This window comes from Hyperolius riggenbachi, chromosome 7 (genome assembly GCF_040937935.1).
Source record: "Hyperolius riggenbachi isolate aHypRig1 chromosome 7, aHypRig1.pri, whole genome shotgun sequence".
NCBI lineage: Eukaryota > Metazoa > Chordata > Amphibia > Anura > Hyperoliidae > Hyperolius > Hyperolius riggenbachi.
In genome coordinates this window covers 217,986,414-218,007,842 of record NC_090652.1, presented here as the reverse complement: position 1 = coordinate 218,007,842, position 21,429 = coordinate 217,986,414, and the positions used below count along the sequence as shown (strand labels likewise).

The 21,429-nt window shown below is 43.3% G+C and overlaps 1 protein-coding gene and 1 long non-coding RNA gene across 12 annotated transcripts in view; one reads left to right on the top strand and one right to left on the bottom strand.

Annotated features, from left to right (window-relative positions):
- Positions 1-21,429, bottom strand: part of LOC137524840 (potassium voltage-gated channel subfamily H member 8-like) — a 795,600-nt gene that overhangs the window by 452,940 nt on the left and 321,231 nt on the right. The window lies entirely within an intron of this gene.
- The window catches only part of LOC137524841 (uncharacterized), a 106,745-nt gene that overhangs the window by 53,736 nt on the left and 31,580 nt on the right, over positions 1-21,429 (top strand). For 7 of the 9 annotated variants that reach the window (XR_011022791.1, XR_011022790.1, XR_011022788.1 and 4 more), the window contains one exon: positions 9,055-9,155. This is a non-coding gene — a long non-coding RNA (uncharacterized lncRNA). Of the gene's footprint in view, positions 1-1,368; positions 1,621-9,054; positions 9,156-17,247; positions 17,390-21,429 lie in introns of all 9 variants that reach the window. The other 2 variants (XR_011022785.1, XR_011022789.1) reach the window with 2 other exon arrangements.

Below are 21,429 nucleotides of genomic sequence, written 5' to 3'. Positions count from 1 at the left end.
CTATGGTGGTTTGTGCAAACTCGAACGTTTTCAAAAGTTCGCCTCCACTGTCCACGAACCCAAAATCTGAGGTTCGAGCCATCTCTAATTGTTAATGTTTGTGCCGTGATAATGGGTATCAGATGAGATCACTGCAATCTTGGACTTTATATTCATGCTAAGCATTGTAATGTGAAGTCCAGAATGTGATTACAAGGTGTATCAGCGTGGCTTTTGAGACAAGTCTTATTAATACTTCAAAGCCTCTGTATTCTTTCTCTCACCTCTCCTGAATTCTGCACTGAAAATTGTACTGGTGAAGCATTGATACAACTAAATTTTCCCCACAGCTCAAGCCAGTACATAAAACAGTAAAGAGTATTTGGGCAAGGCTCCATAAAGATCCTAGTCACCCATGGAGCAAGCCTTTAGTGGCTGCAGTCCTGAGGCGCTTTGAGTCCGCCAGGAGTAAAGTGTGATATACATTTTTTTCTTTCTTCCTTTTTCTCAACCATAATTATTGCAGTTTCATCAGTTAACAATTGCCATTGCTTTTTCCTGCCTTTGTCGCTATACTTGGTGTGCTGTGGAACATGGTTACTGCAAAAAATAATTCACCCAGACCATATATCAGATTTAAGGTTTCAACATCACTAAAATGGGTATAGAGCGTTTAATAGATGACCAACATTTAAAGCTTAGAAATAAAAAGTGATGTATATTTGAAGCAATGGTACCATCAGTCTACTGGCATGCTAAAGTTAGGTTGGAGAACAATGATCCATCTTTCTGTCTCTGCACTGCGCTGAGGAAACCAGCCAGCCAAGATCTATTCAATTCAGCGCGAACAATTCTACTAAACTCAGTACAGGCATACCATTTAATTAGTCCTCTTGGTCTGGTACACTGACTCCTCCACCAATGATAGACACAAACTACAGAGTGTCATCAGGTCAGTGGAGAGGATTATTGCGAGACCCTTACCCTCACTTGACCTACTATAGAACACCAGACTGCGCTCTAGAGCGCTGAGGACTGCCGATGATCCCTCTCACCCAGGCCACTGCTTCTTCAGTCTGCTCCTATCAGGCCAGAGGTTTTGGGCCACCTGTAACAGAACCTCTATAGCACAGAAACTCCTTTTACCCTTGGCTGTCAAGCTCTTGAACTCCATCTACACACTCCCCACCACCACTACCCCCTCCCTCCCCCCCCCCCCCCCCCCGGCTGTGGCCCAGTCTAAAATTGTTCTGTCTATTGTGTCACCACCTCTCTAACGGATTCTGCATTATGTATATTATTTTGCTTGTTTGTAAGCTGCATGTTGTGTGCCCTATCTATCTCTTTCTTCAACTGAACTATTTTTTTGTGTGCCAACCCCAATTCCAGGCTAAACCCAGTCATGCTTGGCGAAATAAATGATTCTGGTTCTGATTCTGATATGAGGTTTTGAGGGGGACTCATTCAGCACCAGAGAGGCACGAAGAAGACGTTTGCCTTGTGGAGAACAGGAAACTGGCTTGGAATGTGTAACAGAAAAATATAGACACTGGTAGTCAGCTGGTATTCTATCAACTGTAAACAAATGCTCTGAAGAAACTGCACATGACAGAACGTCAATAATATAAACCAATTCAAAAGGTGGCTTTAAAAGTAAACAAACACTTTAAAACAACATAAAATTGTAGTTAAAATAGTTCAATGGTTCTTTTGTGTAGGAGACAAAAATACAGTCTTCACTGCTATAACAGCAGAAAATCATCTAGAGAATTACAGTGATTGCCAACGATTTAAGACTGTGAAACCCCTAAAGAGAGAAGCTTTTTAAAGTGATCCTGAAGAAAGCAGAATATGTGATAATACTGTACATAGCCAGATATTTCCTACAGTGAAAACTAGAGGACAAAATGTTTTTTTTTTTTTAATATAGAGTTACACGAAGGTAAACTATATGTATATTACATGGGGATTGCTATTTTGCACTTGTTTATAGGTTATGAAATGAAAATACCACGATATACCAGTCATCTCTTGTGCCCATTACACAAACTGTAGAAAATAACATGATTTACCTTACACAAATGTGTTGAGGAAGCTGGAATATGAGAAGAAACGATAACTGAGACCTTCCTGTGCCACAGTTGTCAAGAGTAAGGAAGAAACCTCACAGTGTGACAAGGAAATCCCTCACTTCTAACCTTTCAGGCCTTCATATTGCATCTTTAATCCATCCCCAGTTCAAGCTCAGAAGCTCAACACAATTCACTCATTTACTTTCAGTTTGCCTCAATCCATATGACCAGATCTCAAAACTACTGAAAATATATAGTAGTTTCCAATAATGTAATTTTTCATCACATGCTCTATTTCCATTATATTGATGTAGGTCAGCTTTAACCACTTTACCCCCGCCCGTACGAATTTCTCCGTCCCTTTTTCCATCCTTTAACCCCCAGGGAAGGAAAAATCCGTACTTTCCACGTTCCCGCCGCTGTCCGCGCTCCCGCTCGTAAACACGCCGCCCGCCGCTAGTAAACACGCTGCCGCCCGCTCACCCGGAGATCAATGAACGGGAAAATCCATTCCCGTTCGTTGATCTAAGCCCCACAATGATCCGCTGCTCTCCGATGGGCAGCGCGATCATTGTGAGAAAAAACAAACACTCACAGCCTCCTACTACTTCCTGCGAATAAAATAATTCTTGGCATAATGTCCCACCTAAAGAAAGCCTACTTGGTGGCGGAAAAAACAAGATATAGTTCATTTCATTGCGATAAGTAATGATAAAGTTATAGACGAATGAATGGAAAGAGCGCTGAAAGGTGAAAATTGCTCTGGTGCTCAGGGGGTAAAACCCCTCAGTGGTGAAGTGGTTAAATATTAATACTTTATAGATATTACATGTATGCATTATTAGTTTAATTGCTGGATAGTGTACTGGTTAAGGACTCTGCATCTGACGTAAGAGATCAGGGTTCAAATCTCAGCTCTGCCTGTTCAGTAAGCCTGTACCTATTCAGTAGGATCCAAAGAGTAGGGTGAAGGAGCACCCACATAAACAGTTTACACTAGGGTGACCAGGCATCCTCTTTTGCCCGGACAGGTCCACTTTTTCCGACCTGTCCGAGGTGTCCTGGCGGGTTTTAGAAATGTCCGGGTAGTGAAGAGCCGTTTGGGAGCCGAACGAGCCGGCTCATTAAAGGGAGCCGAGCGGCCAAGCCAGAAGAGCCAATGTTTTCTAAAGAGCCGGAATTCCCATCACTCAGTTTAGTGATGGGAATTCCAGCTCTTTAAGTATCGGCTCTTCTGGCTCGGCCCCAAAAATATGCTGCCAATCTGATTCCATTTGTGGGGAAATCTGTTGCCAATATCACTGCATTTTGTGGGGAAAGCTTCTGCGAATCTGATTGCATTTTGTGGTCGGCCGGCCCTCCACCATGTGGTCTGGAAAAAAAAACGGCCCTCCATGCCCGCAAAGTTGGACAGCACACTGCTAAGGTCTTATATATTTGGCCCCACTATGACCACGCCCACATGCTGTTGTGATCGTTCTCTTTTTTGGAAATCAAAATATGGTCACCCTAGTTTACACAGGTGTGCCTAGACCTGTGCCCATGTACCACAACTCCAGCAATCCAAAGAATGTCGGCAGCATCACTTGTATTTAAAGCTCAATTACATTTATTTAGCAAGCAATGACATGAGCATTGAGCAGCAACAGACCGATGTTTCGGACTATGTCCTTTATCAAGCTGCGTATATACTTGTCCACATCGGTCTGTGGCTGCTCATGTCATTGCTTGCTTAATAAATGTAACTGAGCTTTAAATACAAGTGGTGGTGCCGACCTTCTTTGGATTGCTCCTATTCAGTAGGAGACCGTGGGCAAGGATACCCTAACATTACTACTGCCTAGAGAGCACACCCTAGTGGCTGCAGCTCTGGCGCTTTGAGTCCGCCAGGAGAAAAGTGCACAGTGGTGTAGTGGTTAGTGCTCTCACCTTGCAATGCTGGGTCCCCGGTTCAAATCCCAGCCAAGTTAACATCTGCAAGGAGTTTGTATGTTCTCCCCTTGTCTGTGGGTTTTCTCTGGGCACTCCAGTTTCCTCCCACATCCCAAAAACATACAGATAAATTAATTGGCTTCCCCCTAAATTGGCCCTAGAATACAATACACTACATACAGTACACAATACACAGATATACATATGACTATAGTAGGGATTAGATTGTGAGCTCCTCTGAGGGACGGTTAGTGACAACACAATATACTCTGTAACGTGCTGCGGAAGAAGTCAGCGCTATATAAATACTAAATAATAATAATATAAATGTGCTGCATCTTGTCTAACGTACCTACCTTTTCGTGTCTTTTTATCTGAACTTACTTTTCTACAAAGATAGAAATGAAAGGTCTCTGAACATGTCTAAACCTTGACAACAGTGAACTAACACACATGGGAGTTCCAGGCAGGGCTGCTCATCCAGATTCCGGATATCCTAAATTTTTTCCGCTATCCGATTCTGATTCTGATTCCGGATTTTTTTAAAAATACGGCTAGCTATCTGCAAATATTTGGGCGCATAACGCGGATATCCGTGGATATTGCGGATATCCGGATCCGATATACTGGAACTAAGGAGATGACGTCCTGGAGCCAATCAGAGGGCTCCCAGCAGAAGCCCTAGCAACTAATCACAGAGGGGAACCCTGGCCAGCCCCACCTGACCTCATTGAGCCAATCAGAGGGCTCCCAGCCTAAACCCTGGCACCCAATCACAGAAAAGAACACTGGCCAGCCCCCCTGTATAATAAGGAGGGCTGCAATGATGAGACATATCATCTTAAGGGGCCCATACACCTAACGAGTTTCCTGCCGATATACGGCCGATTCGATCACAGTGATCGAATCGGCTGTGAAATCGCCGCGCACACCACTGACAGAACGATCGATTTCCGGCCGAAATCGATCGTTCCTGTCGATTCCCGTCGATCCGTCCGTGCGGAAGTTTTTTCTATCTGTTGGTCGAATCTGATGGCAAATCGACCAGTGTATGACCACTGCACTATTGTTAAATCGTAATTAGCTTGACTAATGTCATTGTATGACAGTCAGAGTGTGTGCTCCACTGCTGGCCTAGCAGTGATAAACAGAAAGCTGTTCAGTGATTAACCCCTTCACTATCACTGAACTATTGTTAAATCATTAATTAGCTCAATGTGTTGATTTGTGTGACAGTCAGAGTGTGTGCTGCAGGCAGCTGCTATGTGTCTGTGTGTGTGCTGTGCACAGACCAGGCCAGCTGCTGCCTGCTGGCCAGCTATTAGCCTTAGGCATAGGTTAGGGATTAGGGGATAGGATTGCTGTGTTATTGTGCAGTTAAAACTGTAGTACTACAGTCATTGCTAGTAGTTGTTAGAGTAGTAGTACTACTGTGTTAGCTTTCTACAGAACTGCTGTGCTGTGAGCAGTGGCAGTGTGACAGTTAGTGTGCACTAGTGTCTTCTCCGCTGCTGTCTGACCGTCACTCGGCACTTGGCACGTGTCACGTGTCACTTGGCACGTGTCACGTGACAAGTGCCACGTGACATGTGCCAAGTTCCACGTGACATGTGCCAAGTGCCAAGTGACACGTGCCAAGTGACAGGTGCCAAGTGCCACGTGACACGTGCCAAGTGCCACGTGGCAAGTGCCACGTGACATGTGCCAAGTGACACGTGCCAAGTGACAGGTGCCAAGTGCCACGTGACATGTGCCAAGTTCCACGTGACACGTGCCAAGTGACAAGTGCCACGTGACATGTGCCAAGTGACACGTGGCAAGTGCCACGTGACATGTGCCACGTGAAACGTGCCAAGTGCCACGTGCCAATTGCAACATGCCACGTCCGGCATGCTCCTGGCACACATTACACCTACTGCTGCTGCATTGACCTACTCCTACTGCCTGTGCAGCTCCCCCCGCCAGGCCAGGGTGCCACGGGCCACTGATACGACCTATATTTAACCCAAAACACAATTTCTGCATAATTGTTTGGAGGTGTCTTGGCTGAAAACTGCCATGTCCCAGTTGTGCGGTTGGACTTTGGACACAATGTGGGCTGCACGACCGCTGTCTGGAACATAGGCCTAATGTTAATTGACAGCCATTTTTTGGGGGTGGGGGGAGATTTTAAGCCCCCACATCATCATTTAGTTTTCCCCTTTACAAAATGATGATGCTACATGCCTCATATACCCTAAAAAACGTTTTTAAAGCAATTTAAAGGCCACTTCGTTTTTTTCTATCCGGATATCCCGGATACTAGGGTCCAATATCCGATTCGGATTGGAAAATTTTAAAATCGGATATCCGACCCGGATTGAATATCTGGGTATCCGGATCCGGATTTTGAAAAGGGGTATCCGAGCAGCACTAGTTCCACTTTGCTGAATGTTGTTTTTATGTCATAAAAAAAAAATACCATGAGTATTTTACATTGAAGAACTCCCCCTGAAGGATAGAGATTTATTTTCTCCAAGGTTGATAATTTTCAGCTTTTTATTTGAGCTCCTCCGTAGCTCTGGCCACAGAATCGTATGTAGCCTACAGATTCTTATCCCTGCAGTGCTACTAGGAGCTTTCATTCTGCACCAAAAGCAAGCTGTGTGATTAATCTTTAATAGTACTCATTGTGTAAACCTCTATGCTGCATTGCTTCAAACAGAATGGGCAATGGAATTCACAAGATCGTTCCGAAGAATATCACATCAAGTTCTTAAATGGCTTAAAGGGAACCTGAACTGAGTAAAATTATTTAAGATAAACACATGATGTAGCTGCAAATGCATGTTACATACTTACCTCGCCATCAGTTCCTCTCAGAAGCTCACCATTTTCTTCTTACAGTGATGCCTTCCAGTTCTGACAAGATTTTGTCAGACCTGAAATATACCAGTTGCTGTCAGTTATATATTAGCTACTGTCAGTTACAACTGAATGTGCAAGGTAATGTCCATGTTTCCCTATGGCTCAAGTGGTCGATATAACAGTTTAACAGTGTGCTGACCAGAAAGCTGTTATGGGGTAATGGCCATTTTAAAAATGGAGGACAGAGAAGTCCATCAATCACAGTGGACACACAGGATGAGAGGAGAGGAGAAAGAGATTGATGAGCAGACTACATGGGAAGTAAGTATGACCTGTGTATGGCTATTTTGACTTTTTTATTTTCAGCTCAGGTTCTCTTTAAGAAGAAAAAAATATACATTTGCAAATGTATATATTATAGGTTGCAGGAAAGGATGTCCATGGCAGTTTTAAAGAACATATTTACTGGGATATTTACCATAAGGATCTAAATACGGTACAGTATGGCATAGCATATATTTCCTGGTTCGCTTCCAACCTTTTTTCCCCCCATCATGGATTTCCCTTATTCACAATCATGCTTACAGACTGATGGGTGAAAACAGTAAAAACAACCTTTCTAAAATATAGGTGCTTATACATTAATCTAATTTCCTGGAAAGATTGAATCATTCTGATCAATGGACAGAGCATGGCTACATGTGAAGGGCATATGACTATTGGGTACTTGCACTGTTTGTGGCGAGCAGAACTTGGGTATACGTAGACTGTATAGAGTATACAGTAGGGCAGAGATGGGCAAAGCATGGGTACATGTGAAGGGCATATGTCTATGGGTACTTGCACTGTTTGTGGGCGAGCAGTACTTGGGCATACGTAGACTGCATAGGGTGAGTGAAGGTACATGTATACTGTAGGGCAGAGATGGGCAAAGCATGGGTGTGTGTGTGTACAGCACGTGAGTGGGCACAGCATGCAAGTGTGTGTGCAGAACAAGACTATGGCCTTTATTCAATTCACATTTTCGCCAAAGTTTTTTTCTTAGCAAAAAAACGAAAAAATAAAAAGGACTTTTAAGCCACCAGAAAGGAAGAAAATGCTAGTACTTTTTCACCTACTTTTTGGTACTACGGTTCGTAGGTGCAGCACGTATTTAGACTTGCTGAGGGCAATTACAGGGACAGCCTGACTATAATATGACTGTGTAAAAATATGCAGTGTCTGTGCATACTTGGGCATACCAATATGGTTTGTGGATGGAGAGAGGGGAAGCAGGCAGAGAGTGGCAAATGGAAATAAGTGTTGTGAAATTAAGGAGGTCCACAATAGTGGCCATGCACAAAGTCTGCAGAGATGGAAACTGCCCTCCCCATTTCCTGAAGTAGTGTTCATGCCGCCTCTACCAGATTGGGAAAATCTCTGCAGTAGCATGTGGAAGATAGTGACAGTTCCCAATGCAGAAATGAACCTATGGAGAGCACAGACAGGAAAAGAGGCATTTTACAGGTACAGGTATGTCTGAGGTATACTTAATGCCATTATAAATTGACTATTGAAGTATAAAACCCAGAGTGTATGATTTGTTTATTTGGTAGTTTCATTATTATTATTTAGTATTTATATAGCGCTGACATCTTCTACGGTGCTTAACAGAATATACAGTATAGTCTTGTCATTATTAATATAATTTAGCATTTGTATATCTCTGCCAAGTAATTCTGCAGTTTTATAGTTTTTAAAGCTGTGTGCTGCCCTACCCCATTAAGGTTCAGATTCACAAAGCAGGAGAAAAAAATGGATCGGCACACAGCTCTTGTAAAGTTTACTTGTGTTTTCGCAAAGTGTGTAACAGACGTTATACAAATATCGCAATTTGCATCACATACATAACAGACACACTGTTTAATGCACGTTAGATTATTTGTGTACTGCATGTTACACAAGCAAAGCATGTGTTGTGTATGTCAAGCAAATTGTGCTATCTGTGCTATGCCTGTTATGCACCTTTCATACACCCCGGTAAACTTTATATGCACATGTGAATTTTTACCACTGTGAAGTGAACCTTTCCCTTAGTAACTTATTGCTCTGGTATTTTAAATAGGAACTTTAGCGACAAGGGAAAATAAATGAATACATTGCAAAGTGAGAAGTTAAAAAGTAGAAGAGAGATGAAGAAATGATTAATAATTGCCATGTAATCTGTTTATGTTGTTTGATCCAGGAGCCTGCACTTTATCATCTTTACTACTGACAGATAAGAAAAAAACTAGACAGCACCAACTGCCATTATTTATAACCACACTAACAGTGCGATGAACTAAGGTAAATATATATACATACATATGCCGAGAGATATTGTATGATTGACAGTTGGAAACAGCTGTTATTTTCCACAATGCAACAAGGTTCACAGACAGGAAAACTGTCAGGACCTAGGTCCTGACATCACTGTGTGGGAGGGTTTTCAACACAATTTTAGCCATACAGACCACCCTGATGATCTATTCAAGAAAAGGTCAAGATTTCTTATGGGAAAGAGGATATCAGCTATTGATTGGGGTGAAGTTCAATCCTTGGTTACAGTTCCTCTTTAAATTAACGTTCAGGCATATACTGCAGGTGCTTTATAAACTGTATATGTGTTTCTGCTTTTGCTATTTAATTCACTATGCAGCATGTACTGAAGGTGTTTGTGTTAGATGTTCTATGAAGGCATTTATTGGAGGTGTTTGTGTTAAATGAATTAAGGTGTTTTAGAGTTTGTATAAATGTCTGTTATGAATGTATGTGTGTCAGGGTGTGTATGAAGCTATTAATGGATGTAATAAATGGTTGAGCAATATTATTTGTTTTTCCTAGCTGTGTTAAGTGCTTGCTTGCGAAACGTTCTCCTAAACTCTCTTACCTATACTTCATTCTCTCATATTTTACTGAGGAGGACCTGACAAGGGGCCTAAGAAACTTGGCAACTGCACAGTGTTGCTGTGGTAACACATGTTATGCTGTGTGTTGCCCATTATCCCGGTAACCTGCTTGGCATCATTAGGTTAATGGGTGGTGCTTCCCTGGCATTAGTATCAGGAAGATTGCCGTGCACTGCCTGCGCACAGCAATCTTACCACAATTCGGTGAGTCAGGGCCCGGGAGAGGTAAACCATGAGAACCATACTGTAATGATTGCAGAATCGTTTCCGTGGTCAGCGCACCAGACGTGCGCTGTCGCGGCGAAATCCTCCACAAACGTGTAATTGGGAGAACCCAGGTTAGGTGCAATGCACCGGTAGAGGGCAATTCCCACCGGCAGATGGAGCTGTGCAGTGCAGACAAGCCCTGCCTCTGCACTGCCACAGATGCCAGCTGGGAATTGTACGAGCAGGATCAAGCAGGGCTGAATAGCCCTCAAAGAGAAATAGCACAGGGACAGACAGAATGTCTAGTCGCCCCCCAGCGACGGTGAACACACATCAACGGAAAGAAAGCGCGAATGCAATCGCAAGAATGGCGATTGCCAACAGACACCAGACTGAGAAGGACAGAGCACAAGAGTAGCAAAGGCACAGCAAACAAGAATCAGAACAATCAATAAAATAACAAACGCTAACTAAACGCGAACACCGCACTCATTCGCAACAGCGAACACGTTTCTGCATGATCACCGCGCCCAGTGATAAGCATGCCACCCTAACTGACCAATAACACACAAACACGAAATAGAGAACGCGAACGCTTGCTAAACGGTTACCTCACCGAGCCTACAGCAAGCGTTCGTACAAGACAAGACAGAGAGGAGGAGCGGCCAGCAGCAACCGCAGCTCTGGCCTACACTCCCAGACAGAGTTCAGAAGGAACCACCGCTGCTACTGCTAGAGCGAGTGCGATCCAGACAGACAAACAGATGGGGCTACCAGTAGCAACCCTGAGGCAGAATACAGGAGGAGGCACTGCCACTACCACTAGGGCGAGTGCGATCCAGACAGATGAACAGAAGGGGCTACCAGTAGCAACCGCTGCTCTGGTTAGGACCCCCAGACAGACAGAACGATTCCCTGTCGACCGCCGCTGGCGACAAGGCAATCGAGACACAGAACGATTTCCTGTCGACTGCCGCTGGCGACAGGACAATCGTGACAGAAAGACTGTACAGGCAAAACAGATAAAGCAACCTGACTGCACTAGAAGAGCTGCCTAGTGCAGTCCCAAGAATTACTCTAAGATAACCTTTAACAAACAGGCAAGGCTGACACTCTAGGAGTGTTTGTCAGTAACAAACCATGAAGATGACCCGCCAAGGTTTCTGGGAGAACATGGTATTTATACTGCCAGCCTTCAAAGGAGGCAGCTAGGCAATTTGCATAACAAGTATATGCAAATTCCTCAGCAGCAGAGCAAGTCTGAAACTTGCAAAGTAAAGACAGGTCTCTTTTCCAGAGACCTGCAGCCCTCAGACTTAAGGAATGGTCAAACAGCTGTCTGTCTGTGCAGACAGCTGAGCGGATCATTACACATACGTAAGGTGAGATAATTCTTAAGAAAAGCTTTTTGAATCAACCCCAGTGAGTTGAAACCAAATGTGAATTCAACTACTAGAATTTATCTGAGAACCAATATTTTTTGTAAACAAAGTGCTATATATAACTAGTAATATATTGTCATCTGGTGGGTGACCTAGAGAAGCTTTTGGGAACTACTACAAAATAAGAGGAAACTTTGTGGGCTAGATTACCACTAGCTGTTTGTGCTTACATTAAAGAAAAGGGGACAATGGCTCCCGAGTCCATGGGGCCCCCCCAAGCATCTGTCCTACTTTAAAACTTAAATTTGTGTTGCTGCCGGCCGCTGGGTGCTGTGGCTTGTAGTTGCAGGGAAGGCATATACTTTGCCTGATTCCACGCCAGTGTGGTTGCCATGGTTTCCTCCGCCTCACCTTCCGCCTTTCTTCCTGGTGGTGACATTCCAGCACTGCAGGCGGCCGCAGTGGTGCTCTCCCCATCGTAGCAGGCATGTGAAGTCACATTAGTACGTCCATGCCTGCGAAGAGGGAAGAGGCGCTCTGATGTTGCCATGGTGCGTGCCTCCCACCACCAGGAAGAAAGGAGCAAGGCGGAAGGTTAGGTGAAGGAAACCATGACAACCAGGCCGGCATGAAATCAGGTAAAGTATATGCCTTCCTGTCTGCCACTCACATCGAGGAACAGTTGTGGGGAAGCTGGGGACTAACTTTTGGGGGGGAGGGGGCACAACAGCTCAAGTTTGCCCAGGGCCCCGGGGCCCCTTAACCTTCCTGGCGGTAAGCCCGAGCTGAGCTCGGGCTATGCCGCCGGAAGGCACCGCTCAGGCCCCGCTGGGCCGATTTGCATAATTTGTTTTTTGCTGCACGCAGCTAGCACTTTGCTAGCTGCGTGCAGTGCCCGATCGCCGCCGCTACCCGCCGATCCGCCGCTATCCATCGCGCCGCAGCCGCCCCCTCCCCCCAGACCCCGTGCGCTGCCTGGCCAATCAGTGCCAGGCAGCTCTATGGGGTGGATCGGAATCCCCTTTGACGTCACGACGTCGATGACGTCGGTAACGTCATCCCGCCCCGTCGCCATGGCGACGGGGGAAGCCCTCCAGGAGATCCCGTTCTTTGAACGGGATCTCCTGATCGCCGATCGCCGGAGGCGATCGGAGGGGCTGGGGGGATGCCGCTGTGCAGCGGCTATCATGTAGCGAGACTTTGTCTCGCTACATGAAAAAACAAAATAAAAAAATTTAAAAAAAAGATTTGCTGCCCCCTGGCGATTTTTTAGCAAACCGCCAGGAGGGTTAAACCATCCCTGCTGCTGATATTCCATTGAGTGCGTGTTATACATAGCTTTGATATGATATTTACAAAAAAGGTTCCTAACGATAGAAATATTCCATCTAAACACAATAGTGAGATTGACTATAGACTTCAGGCCTGATTTAAACAGCATTTTCTGCCATAAAATCTGGACATGTGCCTTGTAAAATTTTGGAAAAGAGTTATGGAACTAATTAAAGCTAAAGTTCAGCTAAGGAAGAAGCCTCCATTTTATCCAGCTGCGTACTAAATAGCTGTACAAAATTAAGCATTTTGTAATGTACAGCGAAATTGCCTACTTTAGGTTATTAGACCAGCCTAACCGTATCCTGCCTAAACTGTTTAATTTTACATGCTGGAATAACTTTGACAGTATGCATAGTGCAGTACATACGCTCCAAAGAAAATACAGAGGGAAAAATGCTACAACAATGTAAGGAAAACAAAATCATAAATCTTGAAGAAAGTGGTATATGGTAAGTAGGATACTTACCATATGTAAAACTGATATGACAATGAAGCACTGAAACTTATAATTTATTTTGTCCTAGTTCAGGTACATTTTTCAAAGCTGCATTATGTAGCAAAACATAAGTAAAAAATCTACTGTTGAAATTAATGGGTAAACAGCTTAATCCCTCCAATCCTAGAGGAATTCCTGATGCCTATTGACTGACATGGCTATCCGTTATTAGCTGTTAGACATTAGGGTGGTCTGACTGTGGTGAGGACGATAGCTTGCCCATCCCCTATGACATGAGCTACATCACACCATTGCCACATGTCCCAGCAGATTACTCTGGGGACTTCCTGTTCAGGAGGGGAGGAGTTGATTGTGAAGATGCTGAAGGCTGGTACTGGGGTAAAGCCAGCCACCACTGAAAACTAGGGATGACCCTGTCTGGGATAACTCACAGAGAAGCATGTGATCAGTTTGATCAGCTGATAGATGTGTAAGGTTCTAATTTGCTATGATGACTTCCTGGATTAGCACATGATCGTGATCAGCGAATCAGAGCCTTACATCAGCTGATAAAACTGATCACATGCTTCTCCATGAGTTCTCCTAGGCCAGGCCATCCCTACTGACAATGTGCTGCCTGAACTTGAATTTCTATGTTACAAATATTTAATTTTTATCAGTGCACGTGTTTAGTACTGCATGTCAATGAAATTACAAAACATGCTTCGTCTAGACTGATCGCTAGGGGGCCACATTTGACACACCTCTCTTTGAAGTCCACTTGTGGCGCAGTGCTCACCCCTTGTGTAACCCTCCACAGGTATTGCTAGTTCACTGTGTGTTTTTCATATACTGTATACATATTCAGACACTTTAAATTTTTTAATGTACACTTAATCAAAGTTACATTTTAGATACCTTAAAGGCCTTTCCAAGATGGAACGTGTTTTATCACTATTTCCTGGTACCCCCTCTCATTCAGAGTGTTTCAATGTCAGTTAAATGCAAATACTGCAAGTAAAAAAGTACCAGAAATAGCGCTTTAATTTCATGCTGTATGAATTCCATTTAAAGCAATTCTGATGGACTTTACAGTGGCTTTTTGAATGTGTTTAGACCCTCTAAGCTGCCTTGATTCTGAAATGTATCAAGTAATGGGGTAAGCTGTATGGAGATTTGTAGGTTGGAAGTGATATAACTAGTGGAGGAAGAGAAGAAGATAGTAACAGATGAGATCTGATGGGACTCTACTTGTATCAAGAACGCCCTACGAGTGTACTTTTGTACATCACAGAATTGTGTTCTCTTTGCAAGGTCTAATAAGAAAACATATCCAGCATTCATACAACCATGGTAAGAAGCTAGTTAGCAGTGTAACATGGGATGTAAAATTCTCTTTTTTCATCAGGGACAGTTGTTCCTGCCAACAAGGCACACTTTAGGCGTCAGATCCATATTGAATATTGATTACCCACATATCTCTCAGTTTAGTAGACCTCAGGCTTATGCTCAGTTTCGTGGCCACCATTTCTGGTTCTCTTGTGTTGCAGTCATGCTGTACCTTCCCTGCAAACAGTGGACTCTGGCGCCAGTCCCATAAAGGTTGAAGAACATTCTGTTTCTGTTGATTAATACTGCCAACAGAGGTTCAAGATATTTGTTGAACCATAAGCTAGCACCTGTGGTGCCATTGTGCGCCTGCAGCTAATAAAGTTATTTTTCTCTTCTCAGCAACTGCAGTCCCAGGTGAGACAGAATTAGATGGTTGGGTAAAACTGAGAAACCCCACATAACTTGTATATAAGCCAGAGCAGCAAAATAGAAAAGTGTACGTGTATCTCATCTGTAATGGCTGAAATGTTCATGGTCGATTTATTTGTCCTCAGAGTTTTCTTTACAGTAGTGTACGTTTTCAATAATACTCTCCAGTTGCACTAGGCAAATCAATAGTAGCAAAAAAATGTCTATTGTTCGCCAATAAAATGTTATAGGTATAAAACAGTTTTGTAAAAGTAAAACCTTTTAATAACTAACTAATATAGTTTAGTTATGAAAGCTTTAAGTCATCTTCTTCAGGCTTATTTCCAGATTCTAGCTGAAGTAAACACTAGGCAACTCAAAACTATGTAAAACCATAATTACATGTGGACTCACTTTAAAAATAATGAAGCAGGTGCTTTCGGCCACGTGGCACCTGACTTTGGCACCACTATACAACTAGTGGTAATTTGGGATTCTGGCGATGGATGGGCCCTGAATTACTCCTCCCTCGAGTTGCTATGACTCAGAGAGGGAGTAGTATTTTACACCACTGGGAATTTGAGCAGCAGCAGGGTGAGCCGTTATGCAGCAGGTCACCCTGCACCCCACTCACCGGTGGCGTACATACATGTATGCAAAAATAAGTCTATGGCAACACCTTTATAATCAGAGGAGGTGTGTTAAAGTTAAGAATCGGAAGTTTTTTTTAAGGTTAGGTATCTAAGGGGGGAGGAGGGGGGGTAATTGAACAAGAGTAATTGAACGTCTTCTAGAACACAAAGGTTTCCTAGTTGAAACTACTTTATTTTTTCTTTGGATATCAACTTAATAAGTGAGAACTGTCACAGAATAACATGTAAATGTATTATATTTCTCTCAGTAAGGCATTCATTTAAATTTTAACTGCAACATTAAATATTGGTTCCTTCGCACAGATATCTAAGTTTTTGTAGTGGTGTTGTATTAAAAGAATTGTAAAAACTTTTTGGATTATAAAAAGACTGGTCACACAACTGTATATGTATCTTTGTGGCCCTCAGCTAATGTCCAGCACCCTGGTAGTTTGTGTCACCCATAAAGGTACGTGGAAGTGTTTTTCATCAGTATTCCACATATTGTTCCTCCTATGTGATCTGTGGTGATGACGAGGATATGGTCATTTAGCATCTAAAAAGTTTTCCTCGATTTTTTTTTATCTTCAATTTTTATTGGGATCAAGGAAAACAGCCATACACATGTATACAATATGGTTTTGTACAGCAGAATATATGTACAGATTTACAGTATTTTTTTCTTCCAAATAACTGGAATAGATCAAACAACAATGTGTACAGAAGCTGTGGAGCCTAAATGACCAGCTTCTGGGGGCGGGGGAGTAGTGATAAGGGGACTGGGAGGGAGTCCAAGGGATTGGGGAGGAAAGTGGGAAAGAACATTAATCAAAACCTCACGAATTTCAACTATCACACTTGTATGCTGCATAGCACATTCTCAAGCTGGTACAGAAAAAATATAATTTTGCTAATAAAGGTTTGGGGCTTTCCTATTACCGGAATATTTTTCGGAATATAAGACGCTCCGGCATATAAGACGCACGTAGATTTAGAGGGCAAAAATCAGGGGGAAAAAAAGAAACTAAACCTATGTGCGTCTATGGTGCAGGGGCATCTTATGGATCTTTAACCCCCCCAAAACTATCTCTAGCTAAGCTACACTGCCCATCTACACTAAATCCTGCTACACTACACTTCACTTACCCCTGCTACCACCACCCACTACACTACACTTCACTAACTGACCCCTGCAGCCAACCCAAACTACACTACACTTCACTAACTAACCCCTGCATCCAACCTAAACTACACTACACTTCACTAACTAACCCCTGCGGCATCTCACCTGATCTTGTCGCTGCGATCCTCTTCTCCTCCCTCTGACTGCCATCACCCGATTGTCCCAGCAGCCATAACCCAAGTGGTCCCAGCAGCCATCACCCGAGGGGTCCCAGCTGCCATCATTCCAGGGGTCCCAGCAGCCATCACCCGATTGACCCAGCAGCCATAACCCAAGTGGTCCCAGCAGCCATCAACCGAGGGGTCCCAGCAGCCATCATTCTAGGGGTCACAGCAGCCATCAACCGAGGGGTCCCAGCAGCCATCATCCATGGTGTCACAGCAGCCATCTTCCATGGGGTCCCAGCAGCCATCACCCGAGGGGTCCCAGCCTTTCCTTTCATAATCGCTGCTCTTGAGTGTCCCAGCCGCTGAAACTTCTTCACTGCAGTCTCATACGAAAACTGCAGCCTTGCGGTAAATACGCGCTGCCCTGCTGCCACCTTCATAGTAACGGCGTCCTCTTCTTGGTTACAGTGTACGGGGTCACGCATGATGTCAGGCGCACGTGCACCGTTCGTCACACAGAAGGGGGCACTGTTACTAAGAAGAGGACGGATGGCGGCTGCTGGGAGCTTCAGATGATGGCAGAAGGAGAGGAACACAGCGGCAGGATCCGGTAAGTATGTTATGGGGCCAAAATACTGTACCTTTAGATTATAAGACACACCCTTTCCTCCCCCCCCCCCCCCAATTTTGGGGAAGAAAAAGTGCGTCTTATATTCTGAAAAATACGGTACATTTTACTGAGTTTTAAGAAAAGAAGCAAGAAAATATTTTACAGCTTTATCAAAAAAAGCCTGGGAATCGCATGTATAGATTCCATGCACACAACAATATGGCAAAAACATCATCTTCATCTGTGTTTGAGCACACAGTAATAGTAGTTCCACTAATATATTTCATCCAATGCTACAGTCTCTGTCTCTATACAAGACATGGTCCAGATACAGCCTCAGAGAGCTGGTTGGGAAGGAGAGACAAGACGAGGAGAGCAAAACAAAGAACAGAAGAGAAAGTATAGAAGGTTCAGAAGTTGCCAGGAGCCTCCGGGTCAAGTCTCCACACTCTCTACTATTTGGGGCTTCTCAACAAATCCGAGAATCCAGGCCTGGATTTACCATAAGGCACTGTAAGCACGTGCCTACAGGTGCCTGACGATGGAAAGGTGGCTCACTCCCTCCTCAAGTGTCTCCCACCCTCCTTCCCTATGCACAGTCCTGATGAGAGTGTAAATGAGAGGTTACTCACCCACCTCTCAGCATTCCACTCTAGTTACTTAGCATTAGGCACTGCGATCTAAGGCGTGACACTGCTGTCCCCTCCATAGGCTAAAGCCTATGACAGCTGATCACGCTGACTGGCTGGCGGGGGGAGGGAGGGAGGGGGACAGTAAAAATAAAATAAAAAAATAGTTATATTTATTAGAATAATGACAAACATATTTCTAAAAAAAAATATCTGGGGGGGATCGATCAGACCCCACCAACAGAAAGCTCTGTTGGTGGGGAGAAAAGGGGGGGGGGGGAATCACTTGTGTGCTGAGTTGTGCGGTCCTGCAGCTTGGCCTTAAAGCTGCAGTGGCCTGTTAAGCAAAAAAATGGCCTGGTCACTAGGGGGGTTTAGCACTGTAGTCCTCAAGTGGTTAAGGGACACCTGTAGCTACCTATGATGGGCAGGGGAAGTAAGGGAGAAGCAACAGCTGGGCTGGCCAGCACATTTGCGGTGTGGTTCAGCGAGTGTTTGTAGTCTAATGGAGCGAAGTGTAGGGTGTCAGGACATCTGTGCCTATAGGCTCCTCTGATGTAAATCTGGGCCTGCTAGAATCAAATTCTAAAGGTGTGAGGCAAGTTGGAGAGTAAGCTGTTAATATTTATTAGAATTTGTATTTCAAGTACACCTAGACGTAACGTGGCTGTTCCAGCATCATTTCCAGGCACAGCAGCTGGTTCCCCACCAAGTAAAGTGATCCTGGTGACACTGTACTCATGACATGCAGTAAATTATTAAAGCATGTAGACTCTTGCTGGAAAATTGTACAAACACATCTAAATATTTCAGATAACATAGCCACAAAAATAGACAGTTCAAGCAAAGTTGGAAATAAGTTCAGATGTTGAATGTTTTGGGAATGACCTGCAGATAAAATGTCTGATATTGTTCATAGTTTTAAGGTGCCTGACATACATTAGCAGAATTTGTGTAGTAACTGACCGTTTTCTATGTAGTTTTCACTGTAGGAAGAACAATGCAATGTTGATGCATTGGACATTGCACACATGTATGTATCAATATTTTTACTATATGGAACCTCTCATTATCCACCACCAGTAAGCTTCCTTGCGGTGCACTTAACCACTTAAACCCCCGCGGTACGAATTTCTCCGTCCCTTTTTCCCCCCTAAAAAACCAGGGACGGAGAAATCCGTACCTTCCGCGCTACCGCCGCTGTCCGCGCTCCCGCCGCTCGTGCGCGCGCACCCGCCGCTCGTGCACACCGCCGCCTGCTCGCACGGAGATCAATGAACGGGAAAATCCATTCCCGTTCGTTGATCTAAGCCCCCGCAATGATCGCGCTGCTTCTATTAGAAACAGCGCAATCATAGTGATTCTCCCAGCCTCCTACTGCTTCCTGTAAGCGTCCGGAAGGACGCTTACAGGTCGCATGTAAACAAACACACTGCGGCCATCTTGTGGCCAAATAGTAAACTACACCCTAAAAGCATTTTACATAAACAAACATTACATTTACACAATAAATTAACTCATTACCTCCCACACTAAAAAAAAATACAATTAAAAAAAAACATAAATAGTTACCCTAGGGACTGAACTTTTTAAATTTTTATGTCAAGAGGGTATAACACTGTTACTTTATAAACTGCGGGCTTGTAATTAGGGATGGATGCAAAACTGAAAAAAATGCACCTTTATTTCCAAATAAAATATTGTCGCCAAACTTTGTGATAGGGACATAATTTAAATGGTTTTATAACCGGGACAAATGGTTAAATACATTTCATTGGTTTTAATTACAGTAGCATGCTTTATTTAAAAACTATAATGGCCGAAAACTGAAAAGTAATAATTTTTTCCCACATTTTTTCCTATTTTCCCATTAAAACACATTTAGAATAAAATAATTCTTGGCATAATGTCCCACCTAAAGAAAGCCTAATTGGTGGCGAAAAAAACAAGATATAGTTCATTTCATTGGGATAAGTAATAATAAAGTTATAGACGAATTAATGGAAGGAGCACTGAAAGGTGAAAATTGCTCTGGTGTTCAAGGGGTAAAACCCCTCAGTGGTGAAGTGGTTAAAGAGGCACTGTAATGACATTTAGTAGAATCCAGTAAATTATTCAGGATACCAACTTTTTGGGGTGATTTTCCTGGTTTCAGCATCAGAAACACTTCCTATATCTATATATAGCTGTATATTGGTGTGTTGCTCTGCCCTCCCAGGGATTCTTAGCCTAGGCTGTGTAGCTATGCAGATAACCCCCCCCCCCCTTCCCCTTGAGCATTCTGGGAGACCATGTATATATTGTTCTGGCTTCAAAATTCTCAGTAACCAAACTTTCCACACAGGTCACCTGTCAGTAGTGAAGATATCGCCACCTGTGATCAATTTTAGAAATTAAATCAAGATGAGGAAACTTTTTACAATGTGCAATCATGGACTAAATACATTATAAATAAATATTGTTAAAAGAAAGAAAAAAAAAGGGGGGGGGGGCATTTTTATAAACCACTTCAGCCCCCAGGGTTGTTCATATTTTGCAACTGAGCAACTTTCACCTCCCATTCATTTGCCAATAACTTTATCACTACTCATCACAATGAAATGATCTATATCTTGTTTTTTCCGCCACCAATTAGGCTTTCTTTGGGTGATACATTTTGCTAAGAATTATTTTATTGTAAATCCATTTTAACAGGAATATTAAGAAAGAAATGGAAAAAAATCATTATTTCTCAGTTTTTGGCCATTATAGTTTGAAATGAATACATGCTACCGTAATTTTAACCCATGTATTTTATTTGCCCATTTGTCCCGCTTATTACACCACCTAAATTATGCCCCTATCACAATGTATGGCACCGATATTTTATTTGGAAATAAAGGTGCATTTTTTCAATTTGCGTCCATCACTATTTACAAGCCCATAATTTAAAAAAATTATATTAATATACTCCTTTGGCATGCATATTTAAAAATTTTAGACCCTTAGGTAACTATTTATGTTTTTTTTATTGTAATTTTTTTTTATTATTATTTTTATTAAAAATTTGATTTGAGTAACTTTGGTATGGGAGGTAAACAGCTAATTTTAAATGTAAAATAATGTATTTATTTAATAAAAAATGGATGTGGATGTAGTTTTACTATTTGGCCACAAGATGGCCACAGTCCAAAAGTCCTGGAAGCGTACGATCATGCTTCCAGGAAGATAAATGAGGACGGGAAACTTTTTTTAATTTAGAAAAACCACAGCCTCTGATAAGAGGCTGTCGGTTTTTCCGCCGGGGACTTCAATCAATAAATGGGAGCTATAATCCCATTCATTGATCGCTGGGCTAACGGCAGATGGCAGGACCGCGCACGGCCGGCGGGAGCAAGCTCAGCCTATATGGACGAGAATGTTCGTCCAGAT